Here is a 12,432-nt window from a genome sequence, read left to right on the forward strand (position 1 = left end):
CTTCCTTACTCAAGTATTGAAAATAAAGCTTACAAAAATATGTAGATGATGCTAATAGTAATATGTCTAACTTTAAAAGTTAACTCTTTAAGAATTAATTTATTTGATTATTTGCAGTACCTTTAGCTTCATGACATAGGCCTAAATGTAACAAATTTACGCAATATTATTCAATATACTATTGCGACGTCACTGTGTTATTTGTTCATATTTTCGAGTGAACTTGAACTTAGGCTCATATTCTCGCCAGGTGTCGCTGTTTAAGCTTTACATGTATTTTTTAGAGATCAAAGTTATGTTTACTAACTTTATTTGTTTAGAAATGTCTCGATTTTGATTTAGTTGCTCTTGCTTCATAAAAGAATTAATGACACATTTGATATAGTTTACCGCAAACGACTAATTTCAAGAGTGTCATAGTGGATTGTTAGTAAGAGATAAACTTCAAAATTAGAGCCTAAAGGTCAGTTTTTCCTCACTTTAAAGTTTAAATTCAATTTAATTATTTATAATTAAACTTTTAAATAGGCTTACTTAAAATATTTCAGCTTGCAATATAGTATAATGGAATTACATTTTCGCAGTTGTATAAAATTATAAAGGCTAGTAGTAGTAGTAGTACTAGTCCACATCAAACCAAACAGAAGTTGCTGAATCTAGACAAAGTATTGTTTTTCAGTTTCTCATGATACTATTAGTTAATTTATAGTTAGTTACATTATACAGTTATGTATGATATGGTTATGAATTAATATTCTGTGAAAAGAAATAGTGATGTTTATTTTAATCATGTCAGTGTGAAACGATAAATGGTCCACCAATTGAAATTGAGTGTGATGAACCTACCGAATGTCTAACTCTTAACTTCTATTTCTAAGTCTAACCAATGTCATATATTCATTAACTGTGCTCAAAATTGTATGGGTAAAAGCTGTTTAATCACAATGGTTTATACTTAAGTAGGTTTGGAGAAGAACTCAATTACTTAATTAAGAATTATTTATACTAGTTACCTAATATGTTAGAGATGAATGTTTTTATGGACATTGGAGGATTTTAATTTGGCTTGTAAAAGACTTATGACAAAAAGATTAAACTTTTTTGACTGAATATAAGAGATTAAACAAAGAGCTCACCGTTTTTAATGCTAATATTACAAAAAGTACTTGTAACAAATTATTGAAATTAGAGCATTATTAAGTTTGATATCATTGATATTACTAATTTACAGTTAAATGATTAGATTTAGTTTTGAAAGTTTTAAATTTTACAGAGACCATGTAAATAAGAGATAGAAAGTATTATTTTGTTTGTCAAAACTGATTTGTGTAAGATGTGATGTCACAAAATGTACTGATAATCTAGAGACTGTTTGGGTTGAGTTACTAAGTGGAAGAGGGAAAGAAATGTTTATGGAACTTTTTGTAAGCCCCCCCTAATAAACTGTTTTTAAATATTTATGCATAGATTTGTTACACTGCTAATAAAAGTAGGTTTAACATTATTGGGAGCTTCAATTTTTGGACATATTTGTTGAAATTTGTACAAAGCTACTAGTGTATCTGTGCTAGCCATCCCTAATATTTAAGTGATAGACTAGAAAGAAGGCAGCCAGTCAACACTCTCTACAACCATTTCTTGGGTTACTCTTTCTCAACACCCTGATGACTGGAATTTGGAACAGCGAGCATGTTCAGTGACAGGATTCAAACCAGCAACCTGTAGATTGCAAGTAAATTGCCTCAACCACCTTGCCAAGCCAAATTTTAGAAAGGCTTACATTCAGAAACTAGTTAATTTGATTAAATAACCTGAATGAGAAACTTAATTTTAAAAGGGATAAGTATTAGTAATGCAAGGAGAGGTGGAGGGGGGGGGGGTTCTTAAAAGATTTTTTACATTTGCTGAAAAAGATTGTATTCTTTATACATTTTGATCTTCAAATGAAAGACCAGATTATATTTTAATAAATTATGAATATAAAGTTTTTAAGGATATTGAATTTACTTAATAAAATGTAAGATATGATACAATACTGAAAGAAACAAAAACAGGTTAAGATTATGAAAACAACAGTTGGGGCTTACAGGAACTTTGAAAGGCTCTTAGCTTATACATAATTTAGTTTAAATTTTCTTATGTTTAACAGCATAAAGTGAGAACCATAGAAAATATTGGAGCTTTAAGAGACTTAAATGAGAATCTTCTTGAGTAGGAATACATGGCTCAAGTTTTAAACCACTTGTTTGACTGTATGAGAGCACTTAAGTTGATGTTATGCATCTAAAACTTCCATTAGGCTTTTTGATAAGGTTCCTTTTATTGGTTTATTAATAATGTTGTAACTGTTTCTATCATTGTGTAAATTATGTGGGATTATTTGATAAAAATGATAATGGAAAGTTCAGTTTGCTAAATGGAAACAAGACCACTTTATCCTATTACATGTTTTACCACTTCACAAATAAATAACCATGGAGTGAATGATCAAGATTATGTTAAAATATACTAATAACTGGCAAAACTGAGTACTGTGGTGTGCATTTACAAGCAGGTTATGAGACCATTTTCCCTGACTTTTCCATGTTTTGGGATAACCTTTCAATTTTTTCTAACTTTTCTAGGTTTGTGGCAACCCTGTAGTTTCTACCTAATGGGTATTTCAAATAAACATACTCTTTCTAAAATAAACTGTTAGTCATATCCAAAATTGCTTTTATACTGTTCTAGTTTATCTTAGGCACATACATATTTTGTCTCTATGCCCTAGATTTTCCTCGCTTAAACAATAATATTTTTTTTCCTCCAATGTTTGAGTTATATTCTATCTTCTGGAAGCATCTTATTTGATTATAGGCTTATTAGCAAAGAGTTCAAGTTATTTTTGGAAATTAATTTGAAGTGCATTTGAGAAATTAGTATTCAGTTAGCAACTCTGAGCATGTCATACACTTTTCTTGCTACCTTATTTACTTGTTTATAACATTTGTAGATAATTATCTAAAATTTTCTTTTATAAATGAAAGATCAACATTTCATAGTATACTACAAACGTGTAATCTCCTTATTTGAAGATCTTTTTCTGTAGCACTGTACTCTGAAGTAAGTTCAGAGGTTTTTATTACTTTTTATAATGAAGTTACAAGCTAAAATGATGTTAATTAGGTAAATTTAGTAGGAAAAGTTGAAATATAAATGTCACATTTTTACATACGGGTCTGGAAAATCTGAGAAAAAAAATGTTTAGAATGTGGCTGCCCTGCTTTATTGATACTTCTTAATGTACCTAGAAAATGTTTTCTTCCACTCTTTTCTTCTGCTTCTTGACAAGTGAAATCAAGTCCTAACAAAGTTTCTTTCAACTGTCTTTTTTACCATGGTGTTTTTTTGGTCTACTTCTTCCTCTGTGTCTGGTGGTTTTCATGCTCTCTCTCTCCTTACTAGTTTCTCTTGAGGAACTCTTATTAGGTGCCAAAACTAGGCATTTCCTCTCCAATAACAAGCTTACAGGAACTTTGTGCCTTGCATTAAGTTTCATTGTTTGTGATTTAGTGCTGTAATTAGATGTGTGAAGTGAGTTGAAAGTATCTTGAGTCAAACTCCTTCAGTTTCATATTCAGTGTTTCTGTTATTGCCTAAGTTTTTTCTCTTTACAGTAGGTTAGAAATAAAATCTGCTAATATAAAATTTTATTTTTATACAGTATCCAATTTTCTTGTTGTTAAATACCAGGTCTCTTCATATTAGATGCAGCTTTCCTAAGTATATTCAGTTTATGACTTTCTAAATAATAAAATTCTGTACCTGATGTCTTGATACAGTCACCTCTTTTATTTTGTAGATATTAGCTTTGTTTTTCTCTGTTGATGTCTGTACCAAATATGGCTTCCTACTCCATATGTTTTTTCTGTAGACTAATTTGAATGGATCAGATGTCTTCAGAAAAGAATGTCACATCATCTACTTAGATTAGGTACCCACCTTCTAATTTACTACCAATGATATTCATCAACCAGTCCATGGCCAACTGAGAAAAGCAGAGGATAGAGTATACATATTTATCACACTCCTGTCCAATCTGTGAACTATAAACTTATGTTATGTATACATATAGCACTTCAACTATTACTGTGCCTTTCATATCACAGCTCTCAGGATGAGCCCTGTTATTGGGTGGAAGGCCTTGTTGGCACTGAATATAAAAGATATAATGTTTGACATATTGTTACACATTAATTTTTACTTTCACTCTAAGTTCTTATAATTATCATTTACATCTTAACAGAGCATTCAAAGTATTGATACACGATGTTCATCACCTTGATATATTTTCCAGGGATTCCATAGCTACCCATGATGGCTTAAGATTGTTTAGGCCTTTTCATTGTGAAAGATGGGTTTCAAGGGTATTGGCTAAATTTCATTATTATCAGAAAATTTAAAAATATTGAGAAGACTAGAGAGGCACTCGGTAGAGTGCATACCTCTGCCATGCAGCATTGATCATATTCGGCCTTCAAAAATAAGAAAATGTGCCCCTATGTCTGTAGTTATCAACAGACATGGACCATTTTTGGCAGAACAATGAGGAATATTATTCTACATATGTCCACCAAATCCAATCATTTTTGAAGGAGTTATAGAGCAAAAATAGTGTGAAAAATCAGTCCCCATGTTAACAGATAGGGATTTTTTATTTCTGTAACTTTATGTGACCTTGACCTCCAAAACTAAACACTTCTAAGTTGGGTCATAGTCCAAGTGTATACCAACTTTTGTCCAAATCCATTCAGCCGTTTTTGAGAAATCTCTCTGACAAACATACAAACACGCATAACCTCCGTCACCTTCGGTGGCAGAGGTAATAAATAAGGAACGATGAAATAAACCTTTGATAAAGCCAGCTAATCAAATTCTTACAGTTACAGAAGTTTATTGCCACTGCTTCCTACCACCAGATAGTATTTGTTAACACTTTAAACTTCACTTAATAACATGACAAGACCTTACCATTGGTGCCCTCATTCAGGAGAGCAGTAGAAAGCCTTACCATAAAATTTCTTAAGTTGCTAAGCCAGGAAGATCCTTAAAAATATTATATTTTTATGGGTAAAAGTTTCTGATTGGTTTCACATTAAAACTTGCATTGTAAGTAAAAATGCTATTAAATTTGGACTCCATGATTAAAAACATCCAGACCAGTAAATTTATATCATGTTTATTTAAGACATATAATGTGAGTGATATTAGAAATGGGCAACTACCTTCAAGGTTAATGTTTATGATGATGATGGTCCTTTCTCACTTCTAATATCACAGTTATGTTATGAACTATGTAATCGACCTGTTATTCAACCTTTGAGCTCCATACAGAGAATGTAAGGAGCATTTGTTCAAGAATACATGTAACGACTCAAATAGGCATGGATTTCACATTATTCGTTTAATAGTTTTTTATTTTTAAATTCCCAGTAATCACTGTGTTAATTGGTTGCCTCAAGGTCGTGAACGTGTGCTAATCCTTTTACAAAGGTAAAAGTTGCGTGTTGCAACCTTTGTTCTTAAGTTTAAAGCTAGCACTTAGCATGTAGACCATTGGTTGCAGTAGTGGGATGCCATAATTTCTTTATTTTCCTTGAGTATTTAAGTCCGGTAATTTTATAGTTCTCTCTTTTTTTTCTTTGGGCCCACGTGTAGGCTATAGCCCTGACCCCCCCACACAAGACAGAACACCGGTTTGTTAAATAAAGAATTTTGATGTTTCAGACTACTTTTTCCATGTTTAATTTACTCTTTGCCCCGAACCTGTGTTTTGCGGGAAATTTTGTCTTTTCAACTGGATATCGGTGGATCATAATACCACATACGTAAACTAATTGTAAACAAGGGAAAATGTATGCTAACTCCATTTAGTGGCGGTAATTAATATCGGATTTTAGTCACTAATGTTATGTATCTTTTGTAACTTTTTAACGCTTCTAATAACTTTGTTTCTGACGCATCAGAATCGTATCTGTGACGATTGTAATTCATCCTTCAATAATTAGTAAAGAATATATTTTTATTTATGTATATTCGGAAATTTTATCCAACATGTAGTTAGCGTCTCACTGGTAAAATCGGATGTACGAAGGTCGCAAATTGACCGTGTTGTCATGGTGGTTCCGTTAGATTTAGTGCTGGTTTGTGTTGTTGATTTTGAAATGCGCTCTACAGGTTATGTTCTGCAACGTTTGTAAGTTATATACCTACTTAGTCCTATTACTGTGTCGACCACCTGGAGGAAGGTTGTTCTCATTTCACGAGGTTGTACAGGGACTCGTTTATTTGGTGTGAAGTAGGAAATCTAAGGATTGTAGAATGACCTTGAATATGATATAATTTCATTATTCTTGAACCCAACTCTGTCCTGTGTGCATGTGCTTAGAATTCTCTCCAGTCTTAGCAGCTGGTAAAAACAAGGAGTCAGTCAGTAAGTAAAGAACTTTCATATTACGATTTTTCCTATGTGTACACTCGTTTATTGGTATTTTATTTGCTATCTGTGTTGGAAATAGCTTTCCGCATAACAAATACGGAACTTGTGGATATTAGTGTACATGAATGGCACACATCCATATTAACTAATGTATAAAGCGTGTATGAATACACTGTGCCTCAACTTGTTTTTTATCGGCTGTACGACACTTGAAAATCATATGACTATATTGCAAACAATTTTTACAATGACTATCATATTAGTTAATATACCAGCGAAATACGCCGTTCAAAGTGTTATCAGTTAATTAGACATTATTTGTTTATAGTAAGTGCATTACTAAACACAGAAGCTTGGTTGTATGTCGTTCTTCCTCGTTAATAAATACCCATCTGAAGACTTACAAATAAACTATTTGCTGTGCTGTCAGAGAAGCTATACTTGTTCAAATGTTTTGTAACTTTGATTGTGCAGCAGCTGTTTTCTATTTATGACTTTACTGTGTGACGTGCGTGAATACAAGTTTGGTTAATTAACATAATAGTTGCATATTAAAACTATAAGTGTAACGTATAACGCATTTTCTGTGTAATAATTAGATATTTCTGTTTTTGTTAGACTTGTTAAAAAATCCTTATAAAACTTGTATAGATGACTAAGGATCAAGTAATTCAAAGATTACGAGTTTTCTAGTGATAGACATATGGAGCTTCAACATTTTAAAGTTGTTACCACCAGCCTTTCGACTTTTAGCGTAGACATACAATCCCCAGTGAGATAAGTTCACGTGCTTTTTTAGTGTGGCATATGGATAATGTTAGAGTAAAGATCGGTCCGTATTATATATTTATACATTTAAAATCATAATTCTGCTTTTAATTAACTCGTATGTTGTGACTATAAGGAGTCAGTAAAATGAAATTTCTGAAAAATGAAAATTATCGACTATTACAACAGTTAATATACAAAACCCCAATAAATATTTTTTTGTTTAGTAAAACGTGTTTATACGTACGTAATTCTCTCGATAATTTCGTATATCTTTTTTCGTCAATGTATGCTTATTGTGAAAAATAGTTTATTGTTACTAAAACGCAACCTTTAAAATGTTTATTCTAAATATATTTGTTTCAAATAAAGAACTTTTAGACTCATGTTTTGTTTAGTCGTAAGATAGAAAAAGAAGAAAGCTAATCATGTGCCGCTGTATTGTAATAATAGTCGTAGTTCCATGTAAACGAAGAACCTATGTCCCAGCTGGCTCTAACTAGTGATCGTGGTAGCTGTTCTTGGCACCAAAACACTTCGGCCTTCTCTGGTTTGAGCTATTTTAAGCAGTAGATAACTTAAGCAATGCTCGTGTTTAAGAATTTGACGTAGTTTCCGAGACAAAGACTAGTGATTGTGAAAGCAGCAACGCTTATTTAACGATTTGGTTAGAGAAAGTCGAACCATCTTCGAGAAGACTCGCTATTCTGTGTAACCTTCAGTTCCTGAATAACAGAATAAAATAGGTACGGCTGGATATTATTTTGAACATTGGCATGAATTATGTTTTAATGCTTGCATGGACCGTTTATATATTCCATTGTTTTGTTCAATTCACAATATGTTAATTATCTCGAATACATTTTCGTATGGTAGAGATAACCTTTTAATTTCAGCCCAGTTCTTAGCTTATATTTATCAATAATAGACGCTATTACAAAAGACAAATGTAATTGTAAAACATTAAAAATGAACAAGGGTTAAACAATATGTATTTTTAGACATTTGTAAGTAATGAACATAGCTCGTGTTTCATTTATAAATGGTAAAATATATCGTGTTCTTCTTATTGATACATGACGCATATATTGGCTTTTGGTTTTACGTGACTCATACATGACTTTAAAATTCTTACAAGGTGGAAGTTCAAAGATCATCGTGTGTTGTTTTCATCTACACACGATGTATCTATTGGCTGTTGGATACATGACTCATACATGATACTAGTATTCTTGCTGGGCGAAAGTTCGAAGTTCATTGCGTGTGTCTAAAGATATGTTTTGAAGCTAAATCAAGTTGAAGAATATTCGTGGTCAATTTTATAAGAAAAGCGCAATAACAATTAACCAGGATTAACTGTTTAAGTCCGAAAATGTGTATGGCCAAAACTAAGTCATATTCAATCATTCTGTTATATTTTTATCTGTTGGTCAATCATCAGTCACTCTATTATGTTATCGGTTACTCGGTCATCAGTCATTTTACTTAGTTTGTTTATTGATTTTCTCGCAAAGCTACTCGACGGTTATTTGCGCCAGCCGTCTCTGATTTAGAAGTGATAAGGTAGCTAGTCAACACCACCCAACGCCAACTCTTGGGCTATTACTTTAATCATTTAGTGAGATTGACTATCACATTATAACGCTCCCACGGTTTAAAGGGTGAGCATGTTAGGTGATGGGATTCGAACCCGCGGATTGCGAGTTGAGCACCCTAGCCATTAACCATGCCAGGCCCTTGGCTTTAGTGACTTCTGTGAATCACCTAATATTGTGTGCTTATCATTCACACTGTCACTTAACCAGAAATTACTAACTGTTATTACTCGCTGGACTATTCATTTATCATCTGAATCGGTGATTATATTATGTGTTTATCTAACCGCTGGTCCATTTTACATCATTCTTTCTATCTTTTGCCATTGTGACTTCTGCTTATTGAAACAACTTTCGATCTGTTTATTGCGCTGATTGCCCTCGAGTAATTTGCACGAAGTTCCACAAAGAAACAGTCTTTCTAATAGTAGATTTGTAATGTTTTGTCAGACGCTGTCACTTACTTTTTCTTATTCTTTGTCTGAGTAAGAAGTATAGTTTTTATGTATCATCTATTTCCCAGCCATTGTGTACGTCAGCTGTTTCTCGTCACGTGTTTATCAGGCACGTTCTCTTTGGTGTATCATACACCATCGTCTATTTCTTTTCGGTTGATAAGTTACAAAGTTATTTGTTAAATTTCCATTTTTTGTAGTTGTTTTGAGAAACTTTTATACGACATAACATGACGCGGCTGATACTTATGTAGATACAGCTAATAACGGTTAAATATAGCATTAAGCTTACATTGCTAATGAATCATCCGCGAAGGCTTTTGGAGTCGTCATTATACAGCTGAGGAATCGTGGGAGGTTGTTTAACTTGTTGATTTGATTCTTTGAGTCACAACGTTTTCTATTTGCCAAAAAAAGCACAGAATATAGAAGAGTGCCAATTTTCCTGACAGCTTAATTGTAGCATAAAATAATACGATTATTTTAAGAGTGCCTAATTTCCTGTGAGATTATTGATTCTAGGATAAAATAACACGATTATTTCTTTTATTCATGGAAACTATGGTTGGTAGAAATTAGATTGTTTTCTATGAAAATATGCGATCATTGTAAATTGTGTAGTGTTGTGTGTTAGGTTTGTATGATTTGAGGTCACTGTATTGTGTACTACAAGTATGGGTAAGGTTTGTATATCTCGAGGGTCGTGTAGTATTGTACGTTACGTATTTTTTTAGTTAGGTTTATATATTTCTCGATATCACATAGTATTGTGTGTTCCGTATTTTTTGCTACATTTGTTCTTGAGAATCATTATTATTATATGTTACGTACTTTTCGAGATCACTGTATTGTGTACTACGCATTTGTTAGATAGGTTTGTAAAGCTCAGGAGTTTAAGCCCATTGAATCACTGGCAGTAGATGAGTTGCTGTGTTAGTTTAGACATCTTTCACGTGACGGCTGTGCACTGTTTATAAACTTGTCTGCTTATGTGTGTATCTTCTATGTCGACAGTTGGACGAAAGAGATGCAGCTGAGGGATGGCTTCGGAAGTACGATTAGACAAAGTAGTTTCCGATATACGAGGTGAGTTGAATTCGTTTCACTTAATCTACTACACACATTTTACATTTCTTTATGTACATGCAAGTTCGAAGTTCATAAATACTGAGAGTCTTCGAGTAACATTATGAGACCGAAAATAGACAGCATGTGATACAAACTAACAAAGCACGTGAATCAAAACTTAGGCTTAGGTGTATGTAGTAATAGTATGTGATTGATGGTTAAGCCTAATAATCCTATAAGTATATTTAAATTTGTGTAACTGAGTTTCTAATTTAGTCTGACATTTGACATAGTTTTGATGCCAGTAAAAAGATCGGTGGTTTAGTATCAAAATGTACCGAGCTCGGGCTTTGAGAGTCATCATTACTGAAAAATTACACATTCTGATTGGTTCCTATTTAATTGTTAGATTGTCTATGGCCATTAATATTTATTCTACAGACACTTAATGTTGGTTGGAACTTTTTTTAGTTATTATTCTAAAACTGTACTTATCTTAAATGTTAATATTATATTCTGATTTGTTCCTATTTGGTTGAAGATTTTGTCACTATGATAAGGATTACATGTTACTAAGCTTCCCAGACTTTTTATAATTATAGTTTGGTAGTAAATCTCCAAAAATTGTGTTGTGTATATAAGAACTTAATATTTTCAATTTAATCTTGCAGACTGTGTGAAAGAACTAAGAAAACACTTTCAGGACAGTGGTATACCAATCATGGATGACAACACTGCCCTTCACAGACTGTCTGCTAAACTTGAATTTGTATTTCAGCATGGACAAAAAGGTATTAACTTCCCATCAGACCTAGCTACCTACTTAGAGCAAAACTAAAATTGAACTGTAATGAATATAGTTAATTAATTGTCCTTTTCTCATGCTCTCACTTATAAAAACAAGTATAATTAAAAAAAGTTTTTATAAAGAGAAGTGGGGATTGATACATACTGACCTAGCTAGTTATAGTAATATAGAAAATTTTAATGCTGCAAAAAGTATTGAAACAAGAAAGTCAAAACTACAAAAACTGAGTTGGATAAAACTTAAAAAAAAATTGAACTCAGTTTTGTAGTTTTGACTTTGTTGTTTCCATATTTTTTGTAGCATTAAAACTTTCTATATTACTATAGCCAGCTAGGTTATGTATATATTAATTCCAACTTGTTTTTATAAAATTAAAAAAAATTATTATGCATGCTTGTTTCCTTTCTATTATTTTTGTGCACTAGCAATACCAAGTGTTGGGCACGCATACATCCAATTCGATTTTATTACTCATTAGGATCTCTACCAACCTACCCTCAAATCTAGTTATATGACCAAAGTAGTGCATGGGCCATTTTACACACACACACTAGTATCCTTTTCTATACAAGGAAGGAATCATTGGAACCACAGACAGAAGAATTCTGTGAAAGAATTAGTGATAAGGTGTGCCATTTTTGTGTATGCTTGTCTGGAAAGGTCATGTACATATTTAGATGAAAATTTGTTGAAATTGTGAAATTTTGATTCACTCCATATACACTTGTATAGTGATTTAGGTGGGTTTATAAATACAATAAGAAAGATACTGTGAAATAGTCATTGTTAATATTTGCATATTTTAAAGGTGGTTTTAACTGTTTGACTATAACCTGCTTACATTATAAGTAGGTATGCAACTATCGTGAAAGTTCATTACAAAAATGAAACTAGTGAATGAAATACCTTGAGATTAAAGGTCTTACAAGTATGTAGTTTTTCAAAAATAATATATTTATTTTTGATTTTTACTAAAGCAGTGTTTTTTTCATGCCATTTTTCTTTTCACATCTTGCCTATCCAACATGCAAAGTAATTTTCATTTTAAGATTAAAAATACTTTTATGCAGCAGAAAATTTCAAATTTCACATGTAAAATCCTTATAATATCCAGATAGTAATCAAATGTTTCTTAAGAAACTGTATATTTTATCCATTATTTTCACTAACGATTATCTATATGGATTTGGTTGATTTGACCGATCTTGTAAAAAAAAATTAGGAAATAAATATAAAGTTATGCCTTTTTGTTTCTAGAAT

The 12,432-nt window shown here is 32.2% G+C and overlaps 1 long non-coding RNA gene across 1 annotated transcript; it reads left to right on the top strand.

The window, feature by feature from the left end:
* The first annotated feature begins 251 nt into the window (after positions 1–251).
* LOC111088389 lies at positions 252–11,155 on the top strand. The gene is made up of 3 exons (XR_002612917.1): positions 252–463; positions 10,311–10,382; positions 11,036–11,155. It is a non-coding gene; the product is annotated as an uncharacterized LOC111088389 (long non-coding RNA).
* Positions 11,156–12,432: the final 1,277 nt, after the last annotated feature.

The sequence above is a fragment of the Limulus polyphemus genome, unplaced genomic scaffold (genome assembly GCF_000517525.1).
Source record: "Limulus polyphemus unplaced genomic scaffold, Limulus_polyphemus-2.1.2 Scaffold3660, whole genome shotgun sequence".
In the NCBI taxonomy this organism is placed as follows: domain Eukaryota; kingdom Metazoa; phylum Arthropoda; class Merostomata; order Xiphosura; family Limulidae; genus Limulus; species Limulus polyphemus.